The following is an 18,743-nucleotide window of genomic DNA, read 5'->3' as shown; positions in this document are numbered from 1 at the left end:
TCGGGAGGCTGAGGCAAGAGAATTGCTTAAGCCCAGGAGTTGGAGGTTGCTGTGAGCTGTGTGATGCCACAGCACTCTACCGAGGGCCATAAAGTGAGACTCTGTCTCTACAAAAAAAAAAACAAAAAAAAAAAGGACAGATGTGGGCAGCGCCTGTGGCTCAACGGAGTAGGGCGCCGGCCCCATACGTTGGAGGTGGCAGGTTCAAACCCAGCCCCGGCCCAAAACTGCAAAACAAACAAACAAAAGGACAGATGCTGTGTGATTCCACTTACAGGAGGTACTCGGAGTAATCAGACTCAAAGAGGTAGAAACCATGGAGTTACCAGGGTTTGGGTGGTAGGGAGGATGGGAAGTTAGTGTTCAATGGGTACAGAGTTTCAATTTGGGAAGATACAATAAGTTCTGGACAAGGATGGTGGTGATAGCCATACAACTTGTAAATGTCCATAACATCACTGAACTGCACCCTTAAAAAATGGTTAAAATGAGGCCGAGTGCTCACACCTGTAAGTCTAGCACTTGGGAGGCTGAGGTGAGTGGATTGCCTGAGCTCACAGGTTCAAGACCAGCCTGGGGGACAGGGGGGCTATATATATATATATATATATATACACACACACACACACACACACATACAGGCATTGTGGCAGGCACCTGTAGTCCCAGCTACTCAGGAGGCTGAGGCAAGAGAATCGCTTGAGCCCAAGAGTTTGAGGTTGCTGTGAGCTATGACACCAGAGCACTCTACTGAGGGTGACATAGTGAGACTCGGTCTCAAAAAAAAAAAAAGGTGGTTAAGATGGTATTTTTTTTTTTTTTTGTAGAGACAGAGTCTCACTTTATCGCCCTCGGTAGAGTGCCGTGACCTCACACAGCTCACAGCAACCTCCAACTCCTGGGCTTAAGCAATTCTCTTGCCTGAGCCTCCCGAGTAGCTGGGACTATAGGCGCCCGCCACAACGCCCAGCTATTTTTTGGTTTGCAGTTCAGCCGGGGCCGGGTTTGAACCCGCCACCCTCGGTATATTGGGCCGGCGCCTTACCGACTGAGCCACAGGCGCCACCCTTAAGATGGTATTTTTAAATGTTGTGTATATTTTACCACAATTTAAAAAAAAAAAGAAGTTATGAGTAATTGAGAGCTGTCACTGGGTTTGTTTCCTTAGTTCGAGAGTGGGGTGAGGAGACACTTTAGAGCCATTCAGATCTTGGCTCCTCAATATACACAGCTGGGTGGTCATGAACAAACCACATCACCTTTTGGAACCTGTTTCCTCGTTGGTAACTTCAGTGTCATGGTGCTCTTCAGGAGCTGACACACGTGAAAGCATTTACAGGCCAACACATAGTCAAGAATTGGCATCTCTTTTTCTTCCTGCTGCTTTTTCTCTCAGAGTTTAATCATCACTCATTAGATCCAACTCAGGGGGTGAGGACCATAAAGCCCTGGCTGAACCTCAATTGGTTCTGAGATGCTCCTGGGAACCCTTTGCTTTTTCCTAAGTCCAAATCCCTATTAGTTTGTCTTGAATTACGCAGCTGCCAGGGAAATGCTCCAACCACCTTTCTTGGTCTTCAGTGAGGTGTTCTCTACATAAAGCACCAAGCAGGGGAGCTTGTTCGCTTCAGAGCCCTAAACCCTTCTGTTAAACAAGCCCCCATTGGGTGGCGCCTGTGGCTCAGTCGGTAAGGCGCCAGCCCCAAAATACCAAGGGTGGCGGGTTCAAACCCGGCCCTGGCCAAACTGCAACCAAAAAATAGCCGGGCGTTGTGGTGGGCGCCTGTAGTCCCAGCTGCTCAGGAGGCTGAGGCAAGAGAATTGCTTAAGCCCAGGAGTTGGAGGTTGCTGTGAGCTGTGTGAGGCCACAGCACTTTACAGAGGGCCATAAAGTAAGACTCTGTCTCTACAAAAAAAAAAAAAAAAAAACAAGCCCCCGTTGCAAGAGGATCGTCACGACCTCTAGTAAGCTTCTTTCAGTCTGATGGAGATGGTTTGTAGCTTGCACATTCAATCCACACAGTTCCAGGGACTCTGGAGAGGTGGGATTCTCAGCTGAGTACCCCAGTGCAGACAGGTCAGCTCTCCTGTCGCCCAGAATTTTTTCCCCAGGCCCACGCAGAGCAGTTGATTAGAGTAACTGACATCTTAATGCCCTGTGCCCAGAGGAAGGTCAATATATTCCTTCCTTTGTACAAGGCATCAGTGGGACTGGTTCAACAGCTTTTGGAGGGTTGTTTGTTTTTTTTAAGCAATATTATCTGAGTCTTTTCTCTTCTGTGCCAGGGACTATGCCAAAAGCAGTGAATCCATGATTTCATTTCATCCTCATTGCAATCTTTTTTTTTTTTTTAGACATAATCTCACTTGGTCACCCTCAATAGAGTGCCATGGTCTCATAGCTCAGAGCAACCTCAAACTCTCGGGCTTGAAGCAATTCTCTTGCCTCAGCCTCCCAAGTAGCTAGGACTATAGGCATCGCCACAATGCCCGGCTATTTTTTTTTTAGAGACAGAGTATTGTTCTTGCTCAGGCTGGTCTCAAATCCATGAGCTCAGGCAATCCGCCTGCCTGGGCCTCTCAGAGTGCTAAGATTACAGGCATGAGCCACTGTGTCCAGCCTCACTATAATTTTGAATATTAATACTATTCTCATTCAGATGAACTAAGCTAGATGGCTCACCCAAAGACAAATGGCCAAAAAGTGACAGTAACAGGATTCAAACTTAGGTCTTCCTGGTTTGCAGAGCCCAAGCTTGTAACCACTTAGGTCTATGTCTGCTTTCTCCCAGCCTCCTTGCCATCTGCACCTGTCAAACCGTGGCCATGGTGAGGAATCCAGTTTAGAGGCCAGGAACAAATTGGTCCAGGAGGTGGGGATCTTCTTCATAGCATTCATGTCTTTCCACACATTCCTCAACTCTGCTATGGTTCAGGGATTTGGAGACAATCTGCGCACCACCCAGGTGTGGTCAGGGAAAAACAGACTTATAAACATCAGAACAATGTCACAAGCATGAACATGAGGCCCAGTGGGCAAAGAGCAGAGGTCAATTCAGAACAAAACGTAAACTTGAGGTCACAACTGGGTAGCAGCCAGTATTTAGGGACAGTAACTATGCTGGTCCTTCTCAGGCATGATTTATATACTTTTACACCTGTGGTTTTTTTGTTTTGTTTTTAAGAGATAGTCTTGGCTGGGCTCAGTGGCTCACACCTGCAATCCTAGCACTCTGGGGGCCGAGGCAGGTGCATCACCTGAGACACCAGTCTCAGGCTGGAGTGTGAGACCAGCCTGAGAAAGAGTGAGACCCCATCTCTACTAAAAATAGAAAAACTAGCCAGGTGTTGTGGCAGGTGCCTATAGTCCAAGCTACTTAGGAGGTTCAGGCAAGAGGATCTCTTGAGCCCAAGAGTTTGAAGTTTCTGTGAGCTATAACAGCACAGAACTTTAGTGTGAGGGACAGAGTGACACTCTGTGTCAAAACAAAAATCTTGCCTAAAACATGGGCAATGTCTGTTAAACCTGTTCCATTCCCCAGAAGGTATTTTTCTTAAGAATACAGAATGTTAGCACTAAAAGGAAAGGTGGCTGGTGAGAGTATTTAGGAACAATTACTACGTGCCAGTTTCCCTGCTAAGCAGCATAAGAGTTTTCATTATCCCAGCGAATCTGCCCAACAACCACAGGAGGTAAGATAGTATCCCCATTTAACAGGTGAGGAATATTGAGGTTCATAGGGGTAAAGTGACTCACCAAAAGGCCCCCAGCTAAGGGTAGCAGGGCCTGGGTTGCTCCTCAGGTTCCTTGGACTCCAGAACCCACAACTTTCTTTTCCCTGCATGTCAAATTCAATCCTTTTGTTACACAAATGAGGAAACCAAGGCACAGCTACAGCAGTGATCTACCCACTACCAGGGAACAAACGTGACTGCCAGCTGGCGTCCAGCTGGGGCTCCTTCTATTTGCAGACAAAGTGGTTGCACTCCCCAGTGGCAAAACAAGCTGGGCTGGGCAGTAAGGGCTGTAAGCTGCATCCCTGCCCACCGCTTCATGGGAATGGCACATGACTAGAAATTAATTAGCTATCTCAGTTTGGCAAAACTTGAGGTAGAAAAGTGGTTAATTACAACAAAGTCCGGTAAACATGTCGCAGGAGATGAACATGGAAATAAAGGGCCCTGAGTTGAATGTGAGTGTGGAAGCCTCCAGGTCACACTCAGCAAAAAACAGGACAGATGCCTTGTTCAGTCAGTTCGGAACCACAACACAAGCCTGGGGTCCAGGGAGAAGCTCCTCTCCAACACTCTGGCTGTGCTTTGACCTTGAGGACCAGTAGACGCAGCAATCAGATGCAATGGAGGCCCCAAGAAAGTGGAGTCCTCCATCATGGCATGTCAGTCTATGAGTCTGTGGAAATAGGATGTGTCCCTCCTACAAACACCTAGTGACATGCACCTGAGTGTCAGAGTTCAGCTGGCCCTCATGCTATGAACAAAGGACACTCCCTGTACTCTACTCCCACTCGTGGAGGGGGCAGGGTGGAGAGAGAGAGACAAAGAGATGAGGGGTTTGAAATAGTGTGTGATCCTCCTGCCTCAGTCTCCCAAAGTGCTGGGATAACAGAAATGGGCCACTGCACCTGGCCAACAATTTATTATTTTAGTAACATTACAAATAAGTCTACTCTGCTCCATAGCTTCTCCCAACCACTGATTATATGAAAAAGTCATGTTTCCACCGTTGGAATTAGAGGGTACCATGGGTTTGACCTTCTTCATGGATGTTGCCCCATGAACACTTTGCACACCTGGGTTTTGGGTGCCAAGGGGGCTCCAGTTCAAAAGTCCACTCTGGTACGTCCTAGCTGTGGCTCTGGGCAAGTAAATTATCATCTCTGAGCCACAATTTCCTCATCTGTCGGATGGAAAGAAATGCGGTGCCAACTTCATACAACTGGGGGATTAAATGGGATAATATATGTAGGGCGCTTCACACAAAGCCCCAGCGCAAAGCTGGCCACCTCATCAGTGGTCAAGAAAAGCTAGCAGTTCTATATTTGGTGTTAACTCCTGCCAAGTCAATATGCCCTGTATAGCCATTGAACCCTCTTTTACTTGGGATGACAAGGCCTAGGCAAGTGGAGGGAGTGTCCTGTGACTACCTGCCCCTCCCAGCAAGCCAGCTCCACTCCCTCCCCAGCATGGAAAAACAATAGATGTGGGGTATTTCCAAGCACTCTGGGAGGATGAGTTTCTGTAATCAAGGGAAATAGATTATCCCCATCTGTCCTGCAGGGGCATATGCCAGGGTCAGTAGAAGCAGCTTTTCTCCCTGTCCCCTGGTTCCCAAGTGCTGGGCAACCAGCCAGCGTGCATCATTATCACCAACAGCTTCCTGCTGGGAGCCCGGCTGGTGCTAATAAGGCCAGACAGGCATCATTTCCTTTAACCTTTGCCCTTGCTATTCCCTCTGCCTAAAACCCTCTTCCTCCCAGCAACAGGCTGCTGTTTACTTATCTGCCCCTCCTTGCCCTCTCCATTTGCAGAACCACCTCATTTTACTGAGTTTCACAGATGTTGCTTTTTTTTTACAAATTCAGGGTGTGTGGTACCCCTGCGTGAGCAAGTGTATTGGCACCATTTTTCCAACAGCACATGCTCACTTCATGTGTCTGTGTCACGTTTTGGTGATTCTTGCAATATTGTGAACTTTTGCATAATTATTGTATCTATCATGGTGATCTTTCACCAGTGTTTCAGAGCACCATGAAGCACCCCTGGATACGATGATAAATCTAATTGATAAAATATGTGTTCTGACCACTCCACTGACAGCTGTTCCCCCATGTCTTTCCCTCTCCTATGGCCTCCCTATTTACACAACAATATTGAGAATTAGGCCAATTCATAACCCTATAATAGCCTCTAAGTTTTGCAGTTTTCTCACTTTAAGTCAAAAGCTAGAGATGCAATGATCTAGCCAGGAAGGCATGTCAAAAGCCAAGGTAAGTCAAAAGCTAGGCCTCTCGTGCAACTCAGCCAAGTTGTGAATGCAAAGGAAAAGTTCTTGAAAGAAATTCAAAGTGTTAGTACAGCGAATACTCAAATGATAAGAAAGCCAAACAGCTCTGTATTGCTCATATGCAGAAAATTTTAGTGATCTAGACAGATCACGCCAGCCACAACACCTTCTTAAACTAAAGCCTAATCCAGAGCAAGGCCCTAATTCTTAATTCTAGGAGGGCTGAGAGAGGTGAGTAAACTGCCAAAGGAAAGTTTGAAGCTAGCAGAGATTGGTTTCTCCATAACATAAAACTACAAGGTGAAAAAACACCTAGAAGGTGTAGAAACTGCCACAAGATATCCAGAAGATCTAGCCAAGATTACTGATGAACACAACAGATTTTCAGTGTAGATGAAACAGCCTTCTTTTGGAAGAAGATGCCATCTAGGACTTTTATATCCAGAGAGGAGATGTCAGTGGCTGGCTTCGCAGCTCTACAGAGCAGGCTGAGGCCCGGCGCCCCTAGCACAGTGGTTACAGTGCCACCAACATGCACTGGAGGTTGGCAAGTTCAAACCCGGCCCAGGCCAGCTAAACAACGATGGTAACTGCAACAAAAAAAATAGCCAGGTATTGTGGCAGGCACCTGTAGTCCCAGCTACTTGGGAGGCTGAGGCAAGAGAATCGCTTAAGCCCAAGAGTTTGAGGTTGCTGTGAGCTGTGACACCACAGCACTCTACCCAGGGCAATATAGTGAGACTCTGTCTCAAAATAATTAATTAATTAATTAATAGGCTGATTCCCTTGTTAGGGGTTAACACAGCTGGTGACTTTAAGTTGAAGCCAATGCTCATTTATCTTTACAAAAATCCTAGGGCCCTTAAGAATTATGCTAAATCTACTCTGGCTGCCTGTGCTCTTTAAATGGCACAACAAAGACTAGCTGACAGCATATATGTTTACAGAATAACATATATGGAAAAGTAAAAAAATTAGCTCGGCATGGTGTAGTCCCTGGAGGTACTAGAGTCCCTGCCTGTGGATAGCTGTATTCCCTGCTACTTGGGAAGCTGAGGCAGGAGGATTGCTTGAACCCAGAAGTCTGAGGTTTCTGTGAGCTAGGCTGATGCCACAGCATTCTAGCCTGGGAAACAGAGTGACACTGTCTCAAAAAAAAGAAAAAGAAAAATATTACTACTCATTGACCATGCTCTTGGTCACCCAAGAGTGCGGATGGAGATGTACAAGCAGACTAATGTGTTCACGCCTGGTGACACAACGTCCGTTCTACAACCCATGGAACAAAGAGTAATTTCAAATTTCAAGTCTTGTTATTTAAGAAATACATTTTGGGGCGGCGCCTGTGGCTCAGTCGGTAAGGCGCCGGCCCCATATACCGAGGGTGGCGGGTTCAAACCCGGCCCCGGCCAAACTGCAACCAAAAAATAGCCGGGCGTTGTGGTGGGCACCTGTAGTCCCAGCTGCTCGGGAGGCTGAGGCAAGAGAATAGCTTGAGCCCAGGAGTTGGAGGTTGCTGTGAGCTGTGTGAGGCCACGGCCCTCTACCGAGGGCCATAAAGTGAGACTCTGTCTCTACAAAAAAAAAAAAAAAAAAAATGCATTTTGTAAGGCTACAGCTACTCACTCATATAGTGAGTCCTCTCACGGTTACACGCAAAGCACAGTGGTAACCTTCTGGAAAGGATTCACTATTCTAGATGCCATTTAAAAACATTTGTGATTCATGAGAAGAGGTCAAAATATCAACATTAACAGGAGTTTGAAAGAAGTTGGTTCCAGGGGGCGCCTGTGGTTCAGTGAGTAGGGCGCTGGCCCCATATACCGAGGGAGGCGGGTTCAAATCTGACCCCGGCCAAACTGCAACCAAAAAATAGCTGGGTGTTGTGGCGGGCACCTGTAGTCCCAGCTACTCAGGAGGCTGAGGCAAAAGAATCGCCTAAGCCTAAGAGCTGGAGGTTGCTGTGAGCTGTGATGCCACAGCACTCTACCGAGGGTGACAAAATGAGACTCCGTCTCTAAAAAATAAAAAAAAGAAGTTGATTCCAACTCTCATGGATGACTCTGAGGTGGTTCACGACTTCAGTGGAGCAAGTAACTACAGATGTGGTGGAAACAGCAAGAGAACTAGATTCAGAAGGGCGCCTGAAGATGTGACTGGACTTCCGCAGTCTCAGGATAAAACTTTAATGGTTAAGGAGTTGCTACTGTGGATGAGCAAGAAAGTGGTTTCCTGAGGCCACGTGCCTATAGTCCCAGATATCTAGGTGGCTGAATCAAGGAGGATCACTTGAGCCCTGGAGATCGAGGCTGTAGTGCACAGTTGGTGTCTATGAATAGTCTCTGCACTCCATCCTGGGCAACATAGTGAAACCCTGTCTCTAAAAAAGAAACCTTTTTTTTTTTTTTTTGAGACAGAGTCCTACCTTTTCATCACCCTGGGTAGCCTGCCAGGGCATCACATCAACCTCAAACTCTTGGGTTCAAGGGATTCTCTTGCCTCTGCCTCCTGAGCAGCTGAGACTACAGGCGCCTACTACAACACTCGGCTAATTTTTCTATTTTTAGTAGAGACAGGGTCTCACTCTTCCTCAGGCTGGTCTCAAACTCCTGAGCTAAAGCAATCCAGTTGCCTCAGCCTCCCAGAGTACTAGGATTATAGGTGTGAGCCACCACACCTAGACAAAAAAAGGTTTCCCAAGATGGATTCTACTTCTGGTGACTTCTGGTGAAGATGCTGCAAACTTTGTAGAAATGACAACAAAGGATGAATTCAGTTGATAAAGCAGCACCAGGATTTGAGAAGATTGACTCTGATATATATATATATATATATATTTTTTTTTTTTTTTTTGAGACACAGTTTCTCACTGTATTGTCCTGGGTAGAGTCCCATGGCATCATAGATCACAGCAACCTCAAATTCTTGGGCTCAAACGATCCTCTAGCCTCAGCCTCCCGAGTAGCTGGGACTACAGGCACCTGCCACAATGCCTGGCATCTTTTTTAGAGATGGGGTCTTGCTCTTGGTCAGGCTGGTCTCGAATTCCTGAGCTCAAGCAATCCACCTGCCTTGGCCTCCCAGAATGCTGGGATTATAGGTATGAGCCATTGCGCCTGGCCTCACACCTATAGATATATTTTTAATATATATATATTTCTTTTTTTTTTTTTTTAATTGTTGGGGATTCATTGAGGGTAAAATAAGCCGGGTTACACTGATTGCATTTGTTAGGTAAAGTCCCTCTTGCAATCATGTCTTACTATATATATATATTTCTATTTATTTTGAGGCCTCACTCCATTGTCTGGGCTGGAGTAGAGTGCAGTGGCATCATTAAAGCTCACTGCAACATTAAATTCTTGGGCTTAAGCGATTTTACTACCTCAGCCTTCCCAGTACTACAGGAGCCTGCTATCATATCCAGTTAATTTTTCTACTTTTTTGAAGAAACAGGGTCTTGCTCTTGCTTGGGCTCTCAGCCTCAATGATCCTCCCACTTTGGCCTCCCCAAGTGCTAGGATCACAGGCCTAAACTACTGCCCCCAGCCAACTGACTTCAATTTGAAAGAAGTTCTACTGTGGGTCAAATTCTATATGAAACAGCATCGCGTGCTACAGAGAAATCTTTTGTGAATGGAAGAATCAATCAATGCAGCAAACTTCATTGTCATCTTATTTTAAGAAACTGCTACAGCCACCCCAACCTCCAGCAACCACTAACCCCAATCAGTCTGCAGCCATCTCCATCAAGGCAAGACCCTTCATCAGCAAGAATATTACCTCTCACTGAAGGCTCAGATGATCATTAGCATTTCTGTGCCATAAAGTATTTTTAAATTAAGATATGTACATTGGTTTTTTAGACATAATGCTATTACGTGTTTAATAGACTATAGTCATAACTTTTATACTCCCTGGGAAACAAACAAACAAAAAAAAAACGGTGTGACTTACTTGGATATCTGCTTTATTGCAGTGGTCTAGAACTGACCCCGCGAGGTCTCTGAGGCATTCCTGTACAACTGCAGCCCCACTGCTCTCTCCCCCCAGGCCCATTTTAGTTTACTTCACTGCCAACAGCTCTGGCCTTCTATCTCTTTGTTTACTGTCTATCCTTCCTCCATTAGAACGTCAGCTCCACAAGGGCAGGGACTAGTGTCCTCAACACTGTTGCATCCCAGAACCTAGAACTGTGCCTGGTACTTGTGGGGCGGGGGCTGCTAAATGTATGTTGGCTCCAATCCCGTGATGTTGGAGTTTTTCTATAAACACTTCAAAGAAGAAAAGTCAGCTTTGCAGAGCCCAAGGGTAGACTGGCAGCAAGAAGCAAACCTGAATTTGACCCCCAGTTTGTCTGCCTCTGAGGGATGGCGCTACCTCTCCAGCTGCTGTCTATGCCCCAGATAATTGGGGTTCTTTGAGTCTGAAAGGTGTTGCCAGTGGCCCCCAGGCCAGGCTGCCCCAAATAAGAATCTACTTCTTATGCTCCCAAGTACTACTATTTCCAGCCACCCTTTGGCTCTCCCTTAACTCAGATAATTCCAAATATGCAAACAGATGTTAGGACAGGGGGTCAAGTTGGTAGGAAAGGCAAGTTCCAGACCTGCCTTGGCCACAAATTCAAAAGATACAGAACCTGGGTAGCGCCTGTGGCTCAGTAGGTAAGGCGCCGGCCCCATATACCAAGGGTGGCGGGTTCAAACTCGGCCCCGGCTGAACTGCAACCAAAAAAAAAATAGCCGGGCGTTGTGGCGGGCGCCTGTAGTCCCAGCTACTTGGGAGGCTGAGGCAAGAGAATCACTTAAGCCCAGGAGTTGGAGGTTGCTGTGAGCTGTGTGATGCCATGGCACTCTACTGAGGGCCATAAAGTGAGACTCTGTCTCTACAAAAAAAAAAAAAAAAGATACAGAACCTCTCCAGGGCTTGGTTTCCTCATTCTAAGGGGCTCAACTTGATATACAAGGTGGTAAGGACAGGGCAATCGTTAAGTGTGGGCTGTGGGCTTACAACAAGACTCTTTTGATTTCAATATGACCCTGGGACTTTGGGCACATTATGCCATTTCTCTGAGCCTCAAGTTTCCTCATCTGTAAAATGGGGGCTACAGTACTCACTTCACTTACGAGTTCCGTGAAGATTAAATGTATGTATCTATGTATCTACATATAGATAGATATATAGATATGCACAGTAGAACCTCCACTGTTGACCGTCTCCCTACATTGACCACCTCCTTAAGCTGACCCAATTTTCATAGACTAGACATGAACCACATGTACTCAATAGAAGTTCCTTATGTTGACCAGTTTGTTACAGTCCCTTGGGTGGTCAGCTCATAGAGTTTCTACTGTGTGTGTCTGTATCTAAGCAGAGTGCCTGGCACAAAACAAGTGCTCAATAAAAAGAATCATCAGGATCCACAGTGCCTTGGTGACAAAGTTATTTCTGCAGGGAATAAAAAGTTCTGCCTCTCCTTGTGTGTGTTCCTTGAATGGAGGGATTTTTTTTTGTTTGCTTGTTTTCTTTTGTTTTGTTTTATCTCACAGTACTTGGAAGTTTTTCTTTCACTCGTCAAGAAAAACTAGGAAAGTTCTACAAACACCCTTTCCGGCCAGAGACAAAGCCACTGATTTCTGCAGCTGCACTGGGAGCTATAAATCAATATAACACAGCCCAGACTCCCCATTCCACCCCACACCCCTCAGCTGGGAATGGGGCTGCTACAGCCTACAGGATGGTAAATTGCTAATTTAAGCCAGGCTTTCTGCTCTACCCTGCCATTATGCTTCTTCCTGTGCGTGTTAAGATGTTCGGGTAGCCAATTTGATTGTGAGGTCCCAGGACTCTGAGGTTAATGAAATCATGCCTTGCCCTTGCACAGCCCCTGCCTCTCAAGGCCCAGGCATCTGCCAGAGAAGTGAAAAGGGGAATCTGAGATCAGAGCATGTAAGAATCATTCTTCAAATCTCAGCCCTGGTGAAAGGGGCTGAAATTATGCTTATCTTACCTTTTCTCCACCTGAATCTCCAGGGCTAAATCCCCGTTCAGTGGTTTTCTGGTGTCTGTCTGCATACCTTCAGTGACCAGAGGCTCCCTACATTGCCCAACAGCCCATACTTCTCAAAGAAAAAAAAATTTTTTTGAGACAGTTTCACTATGTCACCTGGGCTAGCATGCTATGGTCTCAGCCTAGCTCACGGCAACCTCAAACTCCCATGCTCAACCCATCCTCGTGCCTCAGCCCCCCAAGCAGCTGAGACTACAGGTGCATGGCACCCCATTCAGCTAACTTTTCTAGTTTTTGTAGAGACAGGGTCTTGCTCCTGCTAGAACTCCTCAGCTCAAGTGATCCTCCCACCTTTGCCTCCCAGAGTACTAGGATTACAGGTGTGAGCCACCACGCCCAGCCGTCCTGGAGAGTTTTGACAATGGGAGAATTCCTTATAGAAATAGTGAGGTGTGGCAGCGCCTGTGGCTCAGTGAGCAGGGCGCCGGCCCCATATGCTGAGGGTGGCGGGTTCGAACCCAGCCCCGGCCAAACTGCAACAAAAAAATAGCCGGGTGCTGTGGCGGGTGCCTGTAGTCCCAGCTGCTCGGGAGGCTGAGGCAAGAGAATCACTTAAGCCCAGGAGCTGGAGGTTGCTGTGAGCTGTGTGAGGCCACGGCACTCTACCAAGGGCCATAAAGTGAGACTCTGTCTCTACAAAAACAAAAAAAGAAATAGTGAGGTGTGGTGTGTCACACTTTATGGGGGCAAGACATGATTGCAAGAGGGACTTTACCTAACAATTGCAATCAGTGTAACCTGGCTTATTGTACCCTCAATGAATCCCCAACAATAAAAAAAAAAAAAAAGTTAAAAAAAAAAAAAGTAGGGTTTTATCGTAAAAAAAAGAAAAAAAAGAAAAAAAAAAGAAATAGTGAGGTGTGGGCGGCACCTGTGGCTCAGTGAGCAGGGTGGCCCCATATGCCGAGGGTGGCGGGTTCAAACCCAGCCCCGGCCAAACTGCAACAAAAAAATAGCCGGGTGTTGTGGCAGGCGCCTGTAGTCCCAGCTACTCGGGAGGCTGAGGCAAGAGAATCGCGTAAGCCCAGGAGTTGGAGGTTGCTGTGAGCTGGGTGACGCCACGGCACTCTACCGAGGGCAATAAAGTGAAACTCTGTCTCTACAAAAAAAAAAAAGAAATAGTGAGATGTGTTGGGGCGGCACCTGTGGCTCAAGGAGTAGGGTGCCAGTCCCATAAGCCGGAGGTGGCAAGTTCAAACCCAGCCCTGGCCAAAAACCAAAAATAAATAAATAAATAAATAAAAAAGGTGGGCGGTGCCTGTGGCTCAGTGGGTAGGGCGCCGGCCCCATATAACGAGGGTGGCGGGTTCAAACCTGGCCCCGGCTGAACTGCAAACCAAAAAATAGCTGGGCGTTGTGGTGGGCGCCTATAGTCCCAGCTACTCGGGAGGCTGAGGCAAGAGAATCGCTTAAGCCCAGGAGTTGAAGGTTGCCGTGAGCTGTGTGATGCCACGGCACTCTACCGAGGGTGATAAGGTGAGACTCTGTCTCTACAAAAAAAAAAAAAAAAGGTTAAAAAAAAAAAAAGAAATAGTGAGATGTGCACGAACATACAAGTCTAAGAATGTTGTTCATGGCAACATTATTTGGACTGGCATAATATTGGAAATAATAAAAGTTTTCTGAAATAGAACACATTCACACAAGGCAAACATCAAAAATCATGTTTTCAAAGAAAGCATGAGAACATGCTCATGAAATCACATTAAGTGAAAAGTCATCTTACAAAATATCATACATAATGTGATCATGATTTCACCATGTGATCCTAATTTCAGTAAAATTGAGAGAGAAAAAAACAGAAAAGAAATGAAAAGTAAATATATCAAAATGACACAGCTTTTCTTTTTGTGGTAGGATTATGGGAAGCATCTGTCTCTGCTTAAACTTCTCCACATTTTCCAAAATAACTACTGCGTTACTTTTATTGTATGCGTGCATATATATATGTAATTTTTCCGTGTGTGTGAAACAGGGTCTTGCTCTGTTGCCTACGCTAGAGTGCAGTGGCATCATCATAGCTCACGGCCACCTCAAACTCCTGGGCTCAAGTGATCCTCCTGACTCAGTAGCTGGGACTACACGCATGTGCCCCCTTGCCAGGCTAATTTTTCTATTTTTCTAGAGACAAGGTTTCACTACATTGCTCAGCCTGGTGTCAAACTCCTGGCCTCCTAAAATACAAGGAATACAGGCATGAGCCACAGCGAATGGCTTCTTTACTAAAAAAGTTTCCTTTTTTTTTTTGAGACAGAGTCTCAAGCTGTTGCCCTGGGTACAGTCCCAAGGCATCACAGCTCACAGCAACCTCCAACTCCTGGGCTCAAGCAATTCTCCTGCCTCTGCCTCCCAAGTAACTGGGACTACAGGCGCCTGCCACAATGCCCAGCTATTTTTTGGTTGCAGCCGTCAATTGTTGTTTGGCAGGCACAGGCTGGATTCGAACTTGCCAGCTCAGATGTATGGTGGCTAGAGCCTTCGCTGCTTGAGCCATAGGCGCTGAGCCACTAAAAAAGTTTCTAATATTGAATTATAAAGTTTCCCTATAGCATCTATCCAATAATTCTAGTTCCTATGGAGCTCTATAAGTGTCGATCGGATGAATGAGAAGCAAGTCTCACTCCTCTTCTAAATGGTCATAATTACAGAAAACATGTATTGAACACTTACCAAATACCTGGTTCTGTGCTGAAGGCCTTTACACCATACCTCATGAATTCCTCTCATGAACCACCCTATGAAAGCTCAATCACTACTCCAGTTTCACATACGAGAAAACTGAGGCTCAGAGAGGCTGTGTACGTATTGCTCAAGCTTACTCTCTTAGTAAATGGCACAGCTTGGACAAGCTTCCAGGTCAGTGTGGCTCTGATGCCCAGGCTCTCAAATGGGCATACCCCACACAGAGGCCTAAGAGATTTGCAGACAGCAATCTGCCCTCTTTCCCTGGCCTTGGTCTTTACCTCTCTAGCTAGATGTCTCCAGCTCTCACCTCTATTCTTCATGTGTCTTATGGAGAGCAGCAGCAAATGGTGTGGAGTGATATTTGGAGCCAGAAAGACCCGGGTTTGAATCTCATCTCCACTGAGCCTTCATGCCCTCATGTATAATTGAGAACACCAAGCCCCCATTGCAGGATTATTATGGTGCAGACTGGAGAAGCCTCTGGCACATGGCAGGGGCTCTGGAAGAGGCGCCTCAGTGTCCTCAGTGACTCTTCTGGACTCGCCAGTGTGTCTGTGAATCACATACACTCCCCAGGGAATGAACCCAAGACTCAGAAAGCAGCAGGCAGCGGGGCAAGCCAGGAGATGTGTCTCTCTGCTCTGCCTCGGCCAAGTCACCTGGCCCAGCCTGCTGCCTTCTTGCTAGGTCCAAAAGCACTCCATTTCAGAAAGGGGATGGCTGAGGCCAGGGTTTCCACGACCCATCCAAGGTCACGTGGCTCTATTTCCATTGCTCTGAGCCTGCCTCTCTTGCACCCCCACATGGAGCCCCTCCCTGTCCAGCCCACTCACACTGGATTCATCCTCTTGAACCCCATTCTGCACAACTGCTCCAACACCCCCCTCCCCACAGCCTGTGACCAAAAGCTCCCTCATTTCCCAGCAAGGCCAGCCTTACTGTGAGTCCCGAGGACATGTCCAGCTCCCCCATCCAGACTCCAACCTCAGTACAGCCCCTGCCCCCAACACAATCATGATGGGCCTGTCTTCAGACCTCTCCTCAGTCCTCCCTCTCCCCCTCCCTGCCAGAAAGACCACCTCCAATTACCTGGGGCTGGTCTGAGGAGTTCCTCTAACATTTGCACCTCATGATGAATTTCGGAAGGCAGGGACAAAGTCAGCAGGTCCACCACTATTTCCCAGGCCTGGCTGAATGAAGCTCAGCACACAGCAGGGGCTGATGCCTGCTTGCGAAACCTATCCTGCTATTGTCCCTGCAGCTTTCCCATCTTCACAGCCCCCCGGGCCCCTGGTTCTCTCATCTCAGTGAACCTCCCTCCCTCTGAAGCTCTTCATCACCCCCTGAACCTTTCCTTGCCCGTGCTATTCCCTCTGCTTGGAATGCTCCCCTCCACCTCTCCACAGAGCGAGTGGCTGCTCCCCTTTCATGACTCAGCACAGGCATCACCTTCTCGGGCTGGTTCAGGTGCCTCCCCTGGACTCCCAGCTTCAGGAAACTAGCACTTGACCCTGAAATTGTAACTAACCAGGGGAGCCTGCAGGGGATGGCTGTGTTAGGAGCCAGACGCTGTACTGAGGCTTACGCTGAAAGTCTGAGCAGTGGAAACTGAGGCTGGACAGGCCTGGCCAGGGTCAGCAGCAGCAAATGCTTGTCAACTGAGTAGATGTGCAGCCAAGGCAGGACATGGGGAAGGGCCCAAGGTGAAGAACAAAGATAATCAGGCTTCGACTGCCACCTACGTTGCCCACCTGCAGCAGCTGCAGGAGTGCAGGGTAATCAGCACACAGCAAGGCAGGTGGCCCGACCTCATTTAATCCTCCCAATAGCCATCCATGATCACCCCACTTCTCAAATGAGGAAATGAGGATCAGGGGAGTTAAGCTGTTTCCCAAAGCCACACCTCCAGGATGTGGTTGAGCAGATATTGACACTGGGCGCTACCGACTCCTAGCTAGGATCTTTACCACTGCCCTGTGCCACTGCACTAGAATCTCTCCTGGCTTGGGGGCCCTGGATCCAGACCACGGAGAGCAAGAGAGGGGAGGGAGAAGGCAGGGGCCACATGTTGGGCCTCCACACACAAGACAGGGACTCAGTGCTGCCAATTTCTCAGCAGCCCCAGGAAGCTTGACAGTAGACATAGGGAGCAACCATGACCCCTCATTCCCCTGCTCTGACCCTGCCCCAGCCCACACTGCCTTCCCTCCCTGCCGTGTGCCATGGTCACCTCGGATGGGAGGGAAACTTGGTGTTTTGCCAACATCATCTCATCCAGTCTTGAGGACAAAGGTACACATAGGGCAGGTACTATAATCCACAGTTTACAGATGAAAACACTGAGGTCCAGGAAGTGACCCATCTTGCTAACACTCTCAGTGAATGGAAGAGTCAGCATTTGATATGAGGCAAAAAGTCGGAAGAGACAGGAGAGACAGACAGGAGAGATCACAGGGCAGAGAAACACACAGGCTAAGAGTCACACAGAGGCAGGCTGAGGCTGGAAAGAGGGGTAGGTGAGGGGCGCAGAGGCTGCCAACCTGGTGAAACCAGGATCAGGGAGTGGAAGAGACAGAGAGACAGGGAAGGGTGCAGGATAGACAGGAGGTCAGGTGGAAAAGTACTGACTCCACCTCCTGCCCTCATTCTGGGGCAGGTAAACCAGGGAGTTCTGGGCCATGTAGAGGGAAGAAGGGGTCACCTGCCAGAGGTGAGGGGCCTGTTGACCCTTCACACACCACTGAACAGGGGGCTGCCAATGGGAACTCCCTGAGATGCCCGATGTGCTGAGGGCACTGGCTCTGCCCAGAGGACGGGGTTGTCCAGCAACTGCCCTAAGGACTCAGGGCCAGTACCACACTGGTCAATCTCACATCACAGGAGTGGGGAGTGATGCCCTGCCTTGAGGACCAGATGTCCCGAGAAGTCCCACTCACATGTTGTTCCTGGGATGCAAAGGCTGGTGCTAAGAGTGCAATTCCCAGGGGCCCATCTCCTGCATTCTGAAGGATGAAAAGGCTTCTCAGGCAAGTCTATGAGGGGAGAGAGGCCAGGCGAGTGTAGGAGCCAAGGGAATAGACAGCACTTGGTGACCTGGAATTCCAAGATTCCTGGTTCCGTGTCCTGCCTCCCCACCACAGTTCTCCCCTCAGCTTTGACTTAGTTGGCCCTCTGCATGCTCCATCCAGGCTGGTCTGATCTCTCTGACCTCCCCCACCCCATCGTAGGCTCCCAAAGCCCCCACGTTCTTTCACAGATAGCTTTTAGCACGGTTGCAGACGTTGGTTTATTGGATGACTGGCTGATGTGAGGAATGTCTGTTTCTCCCACCAGACCCTAAGCTGCAGGAGAGCAGGACCATATATTTCTTCCCTCCTCATTGTACCTCAGCATCTAGCACAGTGAATCCATAGAATGTCCTGAAATGAGTGAATTCTTTTCACTCCTTCACACAGAGCCCCTCACAGTTCTCAGAGGGCTTAGGGTCTAAAAGGGTCATATATCACATACTATCTCCTTGAATCCTCATCCCAACCCTGGATCCCTTGTTTTTAGTCCCACTTTACAGATGAGAAATGAGTTTCTGAGAGGTGAAGGTGCAAGCTCAAATGCACTGCAAGTGACTTTGAACTCACAAACATCTGGCTCCAGATCCCCAGCCCTGCCCACTGTACTACCCTGCTTTCCTTCCCCAAGGGTCCTCTGCATTGGCCCTTGCAAACTTTCTGTTCTCCTAACTGCCTACACTCAGGACTGATAGAATTCATTCATTCATTCAATCACTCATTCAACCAAGCACCCAACTCAGGTATTGGTTATGCCAGGCCCTACATGGGTTGCCAAGGAATCACAGACAGACCAGCGTTCAAGTAGTCCTTCAAGAGAGCAGAGGTTTTTCTCTGGCCCAGCCTGCTCCTGCCCCACTGCCACTGCGATTTTTCCAGCAGAAGCTAAGCCCTAGGT

General features: G+C 47.9%; 1 protein-coding gene across 2 annotated transcripts in view; it reads right to left on the bottom strand.

Moving 5' to 3' along the window:
• OPRD1 (opioid receptor delta 1) overlaps window positions 1-18,743 on the bottom strand; it is a 44,395-nt gene that overhangs the window by 22,646 nt on the left and 3,006 nt on the right. The window contains exon 1 of one of the 2 annotated variants that reach the window (XM_053576448.1): window positions 15,870-15,980. The exons of the other annotated variant lie outside the window; for it this stretch is intronic. The gene's annotated coding sequence lies outside the window, so the exon portion shown is untranslated. Of the gene's footprint in view, window positions 1-15,869; window positions 15,981-18,743 lie in introns of those variants that run through there. 2 annotated transcript variants of the gene reach the window in all.

This window comes from Nycticebus coucang, chromosome 22 (assembly GCF_027406575.1).
Source record: "Nycticebus coucang isolate mNycCou1 chromosome 22, mNycCou1.pri, whole genome shotgun sequence".
Lineage (NCBI taxonomy): Eukaryota > Metazoa > Chordata > Mammalia > Primates > Lorisidae > Nycticebus > Nycticebus coucang.
This window is presented reverse-complemented; position numbering and strand designations above follow the sequence as displayed.